The sequence below is a fragment of the Sturnus vulgaris genome, chromosome 5 (assembly GCF_052056855.1).
Source record: "Sturnus vulgaris isolate bStuVul1 chromosome 5, bStuVul1.hap1, whole genome shotgun sequence".
Lineage (NCBI taxonomy): Eukaryota > Metazoa > Chordata > Aves > Passeriformes > Sturnidae > Sturnus > Sturnus vulgaris.
Window position 1 is genome coordinate 23,936,565 of NC_142247.1, and position 12,851 is coordinate 23,949,415.

Below are 12,851 nucleotides of genomic sequence, written 5' to 3' on the forward strand. Positions count from 1 at the left end.
TAACTATTAAAAACAAAATGGGCAAGTAATTATAGTACATTCTTCCAGTGTATTATTTTGCTTTATCTCAAAATGCCTTTCCTAAAGTAGATACTTTAGATATCTGAAGGTTTGCAGCTTCTCTTATCTCCTGTTTTGATTAGAGCCTTTAATAAGAGCATTAAAATAAAGAGTCGAAAAGAGAAGATGAACACTAATCCCAAAATAGAAAAGGAAAAGATGTTAGTGTTGCTTCCTGATATGAAAGGTCCCAGGAGGAAAGACACCAGACTGAAAAAAAAGAGAAAAGTCTCTTCCTTCCGTGACATTTTTGAGATTTTTTTCCATTTTTTCAGATCAAAATATAGTCAAAACCAAATCCTTCTCCCCTTTATTTTGTATTAAAATAGCATTTTCCAGTGGAACACTTCTGTCAAAATGTCATGACCAACTCTATTCAGCAACTTCTGTTGCTGTGGAGATCTTATCAAGGTTACAAATACAGCATTAGAAATAATATTTTCTCAGCCAAGCTGCTCCTTGCTTATCCAGCAAAGGAGCTTCTCAAATCCTTGCTCCCAAGAGCATTCACCTGCAAGGAGGGAGGGGTAGGACAGCCTGGAGACTGCAACACTTTTCGGGAAAGTTGAGTCATTTTGAGATATACCTAGCCTACTTAAAACAGTTATTCCTGCCTTTATTTTTAAAATTTATCTTCCTTCCTACATAAACATATCTGGGAATCTCTAGGCTCTGAGTAAATGTTTGATAATGCTTTCCTCTAAAGGTAACAAGCCAAACTCCATGCCTACATCTGCCTTTTAAGCTACACCTTCTTCTTTTTCCCCGGAAAGAAAAAAAATCGATCCTGTCTTTTTATGGTTTCAGTTTATATTGCCTCTATCTCTGTCTATTTTTAGGGATCAGGGAATGGTAGGCAGTAGATAGCTGTTGATACCAGGCAGTGCTGAGTAAGCACCAGGCTCCAAGGATAGTAATTAAACTGTATTTGTCACTAGTGCTTCCAGTTTGAACTTTCAAAGTATAGATCACACCCATGTAGACATAGATAATTTAAGTTTCTCAGACAATGACATGGTCTTGTCTGTGTTTGTACACATGGATGTACACACCTCTTTACTCAAGTAACAGTCACTGGCTACATCACCCCTGACCTGATCAAACCAATGAAGTAGGGTGTTTAAAGCAGTATTCTTTATATCCTTAGAGGAGTTACCCTGGGACATGCCTGTAATATGAGACAGACCCACATTCTGCTTTCATTCATTAATAAAAGGGTTGCCTTTTTGAATCCAGGCATCTCTCACTCCGTGCCTTTTCTGACAGCATAGTTTTCATGAAGCTCCCTGATTACCAGCTCCAAAACCAGATTCTCTCCACCTATCAGAGAAATGTCCTCAGTATTCCTTGCCCTACATGCACTCAGTCCCACTTTTTCTGGTCTAAAAACTTTCAAAAATAACAGGTAAACTGTCCTCTAAGACAACAGGAAATAGACCCAGAAGTGCCAAGGCCATGGGATATTAGGCACTCATCCAGTAGAAATTCACTCTGCTGGTTCAAATGCAATAAGACAATTTTGTTGGATTAATTTTGACCAGGCAGATTTTATGCCAGATCAAGTACTTCCTGTTTTTGCACAGCCCCTCAAAAGTGTGACTAAACACACAAAGCCAATATCCACACCATAATGCATTCAACAGAAATGGAATCGTGCCCATCCATCATCTGGCTCAGGTTTGTTACCTCCGTGTGATTCAGGAAGGGATATGCTGGGCAGGAACAGACATGGTACCAAGGCTGGGGGGAATTCACAATCCATACAGAAGTGAAAGATTCTCCCCTGGATTGTGGAATTATGATTGGGTCTGTGGAGACTCTTGTTTAAGCCAGAGTCACCTTTGGTTTGCTCTCCTCATAAGGGTGCAGGAAAGGACACACACCCCAGCAATGCAGGGTAACTGGTTGTACCTTGAGAGTTTGGCACCAGTCCTCTGAAGCAGCAGTTTCCTCATCCTAATGAGAGGTGGACTGGACCTCTCCTTGGTGACAGTATCTGGACTCTTCAAAGCAGAATATTTACAATGATTAACAGAGCCTGTCATTCCACTTGCAAAGCTATTGATGATAGGTTTATCACTCCTCTAACATGTCTTTAGGTTGGAGAATTTTTAGCCACTTGTGGTTTTACAACTTTCCCAACCTTTGGCCATGCTATGCTTAAGCAATTCAATAAAAATGACTGTTTCAGCAACACCTGAACATAGGAAGTAGGGAATAACCAGTGTGCTTTCAATACCTTAGTGGTCAATAGTGGAATAAAAAATTTTAATCTGCTCACAGTGTGAACCTAGAATGCTCTCACACAGGCCTTATTGAAAAAAAGATGGTTCAAGAGTAATCATGAAGGATGGCTTTTATGTAAGCCCAAGGAAGAAGCAAGGAAGAAAGAAAAGGGCTCTGCTCTTGCTAGGGAAGATGGGAAATTTGAGACCATAGTTTCACAGTAACCAATTTTCAGCAAAAACGTCCCAGTCTAGAGTTCTATCTTCATCTCCTATTGAAGGCCAAGCAGGTCCTTCACAACTTCATTGTGAAACACCACACCTTCACCACCACTCCTGAAACTCTACTGTGAACTCCACAAGAGTCAGCTGGAGTTAAAGCAAAGGGAAATTTTCACAATGGATTAGTTCCTTGATCTGGCTCATGACTTCTGCACGGGCTGACTGAGGAGCTAGCTCCTTGGAGTGCAGGGGAAGCAAAGAGTACATGGAGGCAAGGAGAAGGAAGCAGAAACCCTTTTATCTATCACTGCCACAAAATGCCTCATACTGTGGAACCACAGCCTAAGGTCTCAGTCTCTAGGAAGTCTAATCTCTTGAAAAGAAGGCTAACCAACATCTAAGAAAATAAATCAGGCCATCTTGTGCTGACAGGTTTGAATGTGGCACCCCGATATACCACTGCACACTGCTGTGTATGACTGTCTGGTAAAGAATGCTTCCATTTATAATGATTTTGGCAACTGTCTTTTGACTAAGACTCTTCTTTTGTAAAACAAACAAAAAACCAAAACCTCTCTCTCTTCTATGTTACAAATACTTACAATGACATGGAAAATGCTATGAGAAATTAACAGATACTTCAAAGGAGTTTGGACACAAGGGAAAAGTAGAGCATAAAAATCCCTAAGTAAGTTTGTTTCAAGAAGCAACAATAACAAGAACCCATAAAGCCACTAGTTGTTTAAGGAAACCAGCAAAGTGATTGACATGCACTTCAATCTCATCTAGGAAATTCTTCTTCTACCATCTAAATCTAAGAAAAATAATAGGTAAAATGCATGTATAACTCTTCCTTAAGTCACTAAATTATTAGGCACTAGTTTATCATCATTCAGTGTAGTTGCCTAAAGCTTTCAATTCAGCTGTATGACCACGATAAAAAAGCATTGTGAACTGTAACTGCTGTACTTAGCAGATGTACTCAACCTCTGATGTGGGATTTTCTATCCCCAATGTAGGTCATATTACTAAGATCAAGAAAATAAGATTTTTATCTTCAGCAGATCTCTACCACATCTTTATTGAAGAAATAAATCAAACTTCAGTTTTATACATCTGTACTAAAAAAGGGAGCCAATAAAATTCAGGAAATCACTCTTCAATGTTTCCCAATAAAAGCTACCTGCTAGGTCAGATCTCCTTTTCTGGGCCATTTAAAAATAATCAGTGAGATGAAAGTTTAAAAGAGAGAGCTTGGCCTTTTACATGTCCTGTGCATTAAACTCTTTGAACATTCCTTCTTGACCTCTATCCTGGAGTAGCCTCATTACTATAATTTACAAGACTTTAACTCACCTTGTCAATATTATCAGAAGTTCTCTTCTATTCTTTGCCACCTACTACCTGTTGAGAGAAAGGACAAACCTGGCACAGTTATAATAAACCAGTTAAGGGATGTGAGTTGCATTCATACCTATGCTGACAATTGCTCTGCAGTCCTGCAAGCTCTCCTCTCACTTGTCCTTACTTTGCTTCTGAGATTTGGAAATTCTTGTGTCCACACAAGAATTCAGACCCTTCAGATGGAGGAGGACTGTGTCATGCGGGCAGTCAGGTGTAACAGGTATGAACAACCCTTGAAATGAGGATGAGGTAGAGCTTCCCCAGCAGGGAGTTGTCCCAAATCAACACTGGTCATCTACCCCATTATTAAAGAGCACACTTAAGCACCTATAGAGAGGATAGATTCTCATTTAGCCTAGGCATACTCCCACAGCCTAGGATAAACCAAAAAAAAGTGAGGTTCAGACCTGCTGTGTAATTTGGCATTTCATGTATGATATTTTAGGTAGCTGCAGACTGCTTTTCATCTTACTGAGACACCTGCTGTCCCATGGGTTGCCATGGAGCTACAGGGTCCAACAGCAGATTGCGAATTCCACCTGGGGAGCCAGGATCCTGCAAGGTAAAAGCCACTTTAACAATGCTCAAGTTCCTGGCAGATTTAACCACTGGTACCTTACCAGTGATCGAAACAATTAACTTTTACTTTCATCTGGCAGAGCTGCAGTAATTAAATCCACAACTTATTTTTCTGATAATTGTGTCAGGTAGTTTTCTGCTAACAACTAATCCCTGTGCTCCCTCTGGGCCAGATTTGTCACTTGTCCCCCCTTGATACCAACACATTTGCAAGTCATATTCTTCACGGTCATAAACTTCTTTAATGATTAAGTTAACAGCATGAAATTCCAACTTGTAGGACTGACAAAACTGGACTTCAGAAAACTACTGTCTTTTTTTCTTTCCATGAGAAAAAAAAGGTGCTACAGACATCATGCCATGTGGAGCCGCTTTCTGTTTCAGTTTGCTGATATTTTTATCCAGCACTGTGGTTTTTGGACAAAATAAATAATTATAAAAACAAAAAAAACATCATTCAAAGCATTCCGAAGTATTATCGTTAAGAATATGAATTTTTACTATGTCTTACCTTCCACAACACTGCTAGATAAAAATAAAATCAAGCTATGCAGTCCAAAAATAAATAATCTTGCAGAAATATACTATTATGTTGTTGTACATTTGAAAAACAGAGAAAATATTTCAGGATATAATTCTAGAGATGTATGAGAAAAATATTTATTGTGTTTTATCAATGCTCAAAGAGCAAAAAAATTCCTTTCATTCCAGAAGACCCAGCAATAAAGAGACCAAGCATGCTTGCAATACAAGCCTGTGTCAAGCTCTACACCTGTATAAGATAAAGACAGGCACATGAAAGGATAAAGGTATCAACTAGCTGATGATAGAGACTCAAGCCTTCTAAATCACATGACAAAGATAAATTACAACTATCTGCCACCTACATCAGATGGTGAAGGAGGCAGGAACACAATGCTCTGGAAACCAATTAGTGGCATAATGGAGCCAGTATCTCATGTTCTAGTGTGTCAAATTCCAGCAGTGCCAGTGAGATCAGAGCAGAAGTCACAGCAAGGTCACTGCGATCTGTCAGCAGGACAGCTTCAGCCAAGTACTGCATCCTAATCCCCGTCTGCTAAGAATCTAGTACAGGAGAGATGCCTGCAGTTAAAATATGCCTACAGCAATATCCTCCAAGGGCATCAGGCTGCAAACAGAGTAGTGCTATACAAGATCATAAAATGCAGCTGATTTTAACTTAAATGACCACTTTTTGTTTTGATGCATGAATGTGTTGAAGTCTATCTGCTCATAGAAACACCAAGGACATCAGCAGTGTGGCAGGGACACATTACAGTACAAACACCTTCAATCATGCACTTTTTCCCCCACTTCCAGATTGGAAGAGATACCTCTGTATGGAAGGTTGACTTTGCCTGTACTCATAGCTTACCACGAAGAGTCAGTAAGTTTACAGTATAGTAGCTACACAAATGATTTATTCTCCCAGCACCAATTGTCAGGCAGAGAAATAATGTACCAGGACAGCACACATGAACTGTGCTGTGTATGAGGCACAAAGCAAAAATCCTTGTCTTAGCTTTTTTTTCAATGACAGAGGTAGTTAATCAGAGTCCACATGTGGTAGCCTACCCTTCCACAGTATGGTCACACTCTCCAATGTTAGCATGTCTCTCATGCTTCACACCTGCCCATGCTGTACATTGCTCCAGCAAGCCATACAGCTGCCAGAGCAAAGATGGTAAGGAATACAATTTTTCTGATACACTCAGAGTGGCTGGAAAGAAAGACAAAGTCATGTGCTTGGGCTGTAGCATGGGACACTGGGATTGCTGCTTTGTATATAGTTACAATACTCATATGCATGATACAAAAATAAATAGTCTCCTTTTTTTCCATGTGCACTGAAAACCCTTGAAGTTAAAAAAGTAGCTGCTTAACTCGTTCAAAGTATGTGCAAATATAATAGAGAGAAGGGCCCACTCCTAGGGATTAGAAGACACATTAGTCCCATCTTTGTTCTTTTTGAGGTCCACCAGCTCCTGTTGTTTACTCGTTCTGCTATTAATCTTCTGTCTGCTGAGAATTATTCTTAGAGGGACTTATCCTCAGGGAAGCAATTTGGAGTTAAAATTAACTTCTGATTATTCAAAACAGTTGTTGGAGTAAAGGATGTGGGGAGGTCAATTAGTAGAAGACACAGCAGCAGTGACTATGCTGTGCCCTTCTCAGACTTCTGCAAGCTTCCATTCAGGTAAGGTTTCACTTTGCAGCTGACCAGATCTAAGAGCTTGCTGCTACAAGGAGTGGGCTGCCTCCTCCACCATTCCTTTCTATGTGTTCCTGTTCCATCTCTTGAGTGGCTTGGCAGCTTGAGCTGCTCTGGGTCACTAAATCCTCATAAGAATATTTACTTGCTTGTGTTGAATGAGAGGGTTTGTGTGTTCAGTGAGATGAACTGGCCTACCAAGGGCAAAAGGACTGCCAAGAAAGAAAAGGGGAGAATTGTGTAGTTGATGACAGGAGGAAGAGGGGAAGAGATGGAGAAATGAAAGAAACTGGCCTTTACATGTGATGGTGATCTAGTAGATCACCATCAGTAGATCTTTAGGTCTACTGTACTGTGCTATTTAGATCTACTTTAGATCTACTGTACTGACCTGTACATACTAAAATCAAATTAAAAAAAAAAACCAACCAACCAAACAAAAAATTTAAAATGTGTGAGGTTCCATTTGTACCAGGGAAATCTTTTTCTACCTTGACCTGGAGCAGCTAAGTGACAGGACAGAGACTGCAAACTACAGAGGGACTCAACAGATGCTCTTCTTACAGCAGTATCACTGTCTGGATGTCCAAGCAAGTGAAAAATTCTGTTCTTGTTCCTCTCCAGAAAGAAACTAAGTCGACTAGGCAATACCTGATATGTGAGGACCTGCAGGCTGGGCAAATAGGTAAGTGATTTAAACAGGTAGGGAAGCATGCAGGCACCTGGCTACTTAGATTTGATCAAGAGGTGGACACAGTGTTTTACATCCATGTATAAATGCTTCCTATTTTGAAAAGGCCAACTAATTCACCTGCTGTAGAGTGCTAGATTTCCTAATTTTTTTTCCATTTGCAAGCTATTTTGAAGAGCATGAAGCAAATAGGGACCAGAGAAATTAGTTGAGAGAAGTAGCATATACAATCCCAGCAGAGCCAGTCTACCAACTAAGAGCTGTAACTGTGGTCACATGGAAAATCTATTCAACAATAAAATTCTACTTGCCTTCTCTGCCACCTCATAAATGAGCCAAACAGTCTGAGCAATATGATCAGAATGAAAGAAGAAGAAAATGGAAGAACCACTGGCAAGTGAGCAATAATGCAGTTTGCAAACAGAACACTGAAGGCAAACTTTAAAGATCATACAATCATAAAATATCCTGAGCTGTAAGGAACCTACAAGGATCATTGAAGTCCAGCTCCTGGCCCTGCAAAGGGTATCCCCAAGAGTCACATCAGGTGCCTGTGAGTGTTGTCCAAACACTTCATGAACTCAGGTTGGTGCTGTGACCACTTCTCTGGGGAGCCTTTTCCAGTCCCAGCCCAGCCACCCTCTGGGTGAAGAACATTTTTCTAATATCCAAACTAAACCTCCCCTGACTCAGCTTTATGCTGTTTCCTCTCACTGGTCATGAGAGTGAAGAGATCAGTGCCTACCCCTCCTATTCCCTTCATAAGGAAGCTGCAGACTGCAAGGAGGTTCTCCTTTCAGTCTCCTCCAGGGTGAACAGACCAAGTGACCACAGCTGCTCCACACGGCTTCCCCTTAAGGACCTTCACCATCTCTGTAGCTCTCCTTTGAACCCTCTCCAATAGTTCAGTGTCTGTTTTATACTGTGGCACCCCAAACTGCCCCCAGCACTGGAGGTGAGGCTGCCCCAGTGCAGAGCAGAGGGGACAATCCCCTCCCTTGCCTGGCTGCTGATGCTGTGCCTGATGCCCCCGGGACACCCCAGGTTGACCCTCCTGGCTTCCAGGGCACTGCTGCCTCATGTTCAACTTACCATCGACCAGCTTTCCACAGCTCTGCTCTCCAGCCTCTCATTTCCCACTCTGTCCATACATCCAGGGATGCCCCATCCCAGGTGCAGAATCTGGCAAACTACTTATGTTTCAAACTGTCATTTGAAACAGTAATAAATACAACTGCTTCCATCTTTTTGCCCTGAGAGATCCTAATCTGTGCTGCTCATAGTCTTTGTGTGATATATATCCTGTACATCAAAGCTGAGTTTTTTCCAAGGCAGGGGAAGGCCACTTACCTTCCATTGTCCTTCTCTGTGTTCCTTTGCTGGCTGCCTGAGTGGACTGGTCTTTGAAGATGTCATGTTCAATATGGATACTTTTGCCCCATACACCCAAGGGAGACCAGAGAATTCCATCATTGGATTTTTTACCATTGTATTTCCAGCCACTACCTGCTCAGCCTTTTTATCTCTCTTCTACACTGATGTTCAGAATCCCCAGTCCCTGGTCAAACAGCAGAAGCTTGATGTTCAGTGCTCCTCCTTCATTACTAAAGAGCAGGTTTTGCTCTCTTCTGTTCAGACTGGCACCAGGCATCTGATGTGCTCCTGCAGTTAAGCAATTTGTATGAAGATTTTTGGATTTCTGAGGGCCCACTACTCTGCTGCTTTCAATATAGAGATAATTAAAATTAGGAGACTGTAAGCAGGTTGGGACACTAGAAGCCAAGGTTTTATATCGCCCCGTTGAGGGCAATGGTGCAAAGAGTGAGCCAGCACAGGTAAGCAGTGTATTGGAATGAGTGCCCAGAGGCTTGTGGGCAGGTGTTAAAAGACTCATTACTGCTTTGTGTGAGTACCTCCTTCAGTGAGGACACCTGGCACTAACAGCTGATAAAAAGATACCAAGGCAGCTCATGACAGCGCTTTCATGTGTGGCTCTGACAGCTGCTTTACATTCAACACTATATCCCATGTGGAAGTGGAAAACCCAGGTTAAATACAGAATTAGCAGGTAATGAAGATAGGACCTGATGGTAGAATCTCTCCCAGCAGCTGAGTCTTCCCTCATCAGCAAAGCCAGGCAGTAATAATCCTGTCATGGTGCAAACTAATTGAAAAGTGAGGTGGTCAGTTGTTAATTTCATTGCCTCTGTAGTTGCTATAAAAGTGCATCTTTGTCATAATCCATTCATAAGACATTTCTCAAGACAGAAAACTTCTTATGCCATTGTATTTGTGCCAGCACAGACAGCTTCTTATGCCATTGTACCTCCTTGTGGAATTAAAATCAGCAGCACAGGAAGTATGACTAATAGAGCACGAAAAAAACATCAATAGCAGGGATAATGCCATACTGTCACAAACACCCCCCATGAATAGCTCCCACCAGAGAAAAAATCTAATTTATAACTCTGCTTTAGTCTCACTCATAAAGACTGACAAATGAAGGAAGACTTCCTTCATTTTTCTGGAATCTTGCTGTTGATGAAGATTTTGAATTCAATTACAGATCACTTGATAGGCTTTTCTTTAGATCTACTCAGCATTCATTTACTACTTAAAGACTACCTGATACTGACAGAAACAAAGAAGATTTTGGTGAATAATTTAAAACTAAGAATCTATTCTCTAAATTTAGTGCACGCTGTGTTCTATTGTTCATCATGGTGGACATTTATTTGATGAACAAAATGCCAATATAGTTGGAATTTATTTCAACATAAAATGCCTACTATAGCATTATTAATACAAGCCAATTTTTGAGATGGAACAAGCAAAGCTTTCTGAAAATAATGATGACTTCAGACTGTGGCACCAACACAGTGCAGTTCAAAGCAGTATATGGTTACACCAGACATCTATTTTGCATGGATAGGTCTCATGATAGGCAAGAGTGTTATGTGATGTATCCACATTGAATGGTGTCAGTGGAATGGAAGCTGATTTTGGCTTCTTCACTGTTACAGGAAACTGCTCAGCTGACCAGAATTATGCAGTATGTGAAAACCAATCCCCCACAAAGGATGTTCAAAGAAAAATCATTTTCTGGTTAACAAATGTAAGTACATTGATAAGGGCAATAACTTGTATCCCGTTGGACAGTAAGCATTCCCCATTATTCCCAGCATTCACATTCTGTCATTTTTACCACCTGCCTCAATAGGTAAGCAAGATAAGACAGAGACTAGAGATATGCTTAAAGATGGAGAAGTTTAAATCAAGGTCTGGGGAGCAGGAAGTCTCAGCCCTAATTCCTCTTTACCACTGCAAGGCAAATGGTCATATGGCAAATCTTACACTGCCAATATCAATACCACCAGGGCTCATGGAAAGCAGAGGTGGTTCATCCTCCTGAAATAAACAAAACCAGTTGTATTATCTGCTATAGAGAAGCACTTACTGAGAACAGTATTTAGGGCATTATTCTTTTATCTGATCTTTATTCCTATTTCTTCCATTATGTAACAGTATGTCCACATTACTAGCAATGAGAATTTCACACATCTAAACAGCCAAATATTATAGCATAAACCCCACTTCCCAAATCACTGCCTTTTCTGTTTTGTTTTTTTTTCTGGGTTTTTTTTCACCCTCTTAGGGCAAGGATGAAACCAAACAGATCATATGCTCCAGTGAATGAAACAAAGTAGAAAAAAAAAGAATAAATAGAAAAAATAGACTCATATATGACTAAGTAGAGAGAGTCAAGAGAAACATAGCAGCTACAGAAGAAAATTAAAAATAGTAAAGATATACCCAGTGACTGAAAATGTGAGTTATGAAACAGACTCAGAGCATATGAACGAATGTATTTCACACTGGATAAAGAGAAATCTTTTCATTTTAAGGGACAGAATTTTAAGTCAATTGTTAAAAAAAAAGCAAGCAAACAAACAAAAAAAACCCAAAAAACCAAACAAAAACCCCAAACAAACAAACAAAAAAAACCCCAAGCACACCAGTGTTTATAACAATAACTGCCCTTCTCATATGAAGAAATGCATGTTTCCTTCAGTTTGTTGATCCCTTTCTCTAGTGCCAATGTGAGCCTAAAGAACTTCCACCTCCTTCCCACCACCACCAGTCTGGTCTTGTTCCCTTCCTTATGAGGGCAGGCATTTAGGACCTCCCAGGGCAAACTGCCTGAATCCCCAATCCCCATCTAAACCCTGTTTTTTCAGCTGAGTCAGTTCATTGCTGTGCAAGCAGCAGCTGAAAGACTTAGGAATTACAATAACTTGCCTGAAAGATGGGACTGGTGTCCAGAGGTTGCTTAGGACATCTTAAACAGACTTGCCATCGCTTACTTTAATTCATCATTCAACAAATGCTTGTTTTAGGATCAGCTGGCTCTGCCTCTGAGAGAAGTAGTCCCTCATCTCATGGGTCCACTCTCTTTTCCACCCCATGTCTCCATTTCTTTTTGGCAGACACAGATGTTTTTTGCAGCTTTACAATAATCAGGATTGAGGAATTGTCTTCTAATAGACAAGACAATTTGAGACCTCTTCAATCAACGTGGCATGTCACAGTACATGAGAATTAAAAAGGGCCAAGAGAACGTATTGCTGGAAAACAACATAATTCTTCAAGGCTGACAGAGAAGTCAATCCAAAAGCAAAGAGAAGAAAGACAGTAAAAGCATTCACTCATCTAGCCTAGGTAATGGGAATTTGAAAAATATGAGGGAGACAAGTTCCCAAGATCTTATGAAAGAAACAATTCACAAAGTGTTGGATAAATTGGACAAACAGCACAGCCAGTGCAAGGCAGAAACTGGTCAAAACATGTAGTACTGGCAAAGATTCTGCTCTCTGACCTAAGTCTGGTCCTGAACCTGAAGTTTCACACTCAGCCACCGTGACAAGCTGTGCACTGTGTCCTCTAAAGGTGGCATCAACTACTCCCTCCATGCCTACTTCTGCCTTCTTGTCAACTGAAACTGAATCTGAAGATCTGAAACTCTGGCATAATGCTGGGCATCTACCAAATAACTAATCAGTCAGAAGTCTTACTGGGTAAATATATGGGCAACATGACGGTGATCGCAGATTTCAGAGTGCAGATACTTTGGAAATGGATGCTAGGTTGAAGAACAAAAATTGCTCAAGCTCTCTCAGAACATTCAGAATATCCTTTTAAAAGCATGTGATTTAAAAAATAAAAAAACAAACTAAAAAAAAACAGCAACAAAAAAAAAGCCAAAAACCAAACAAAAAAAACCCCAACTCTGCTAACTTTGAACATACTATTTGGCCACTAACTCTGGGACCCCTCACAGTTCATAAGGAGAAATAGCAGTAAACAGAGAGCCAAAGTGTAAGTCCTACAGGGTTCTCTAATTTAACTACTGTCTCAGAATTTTTAACGAGAATAAAAA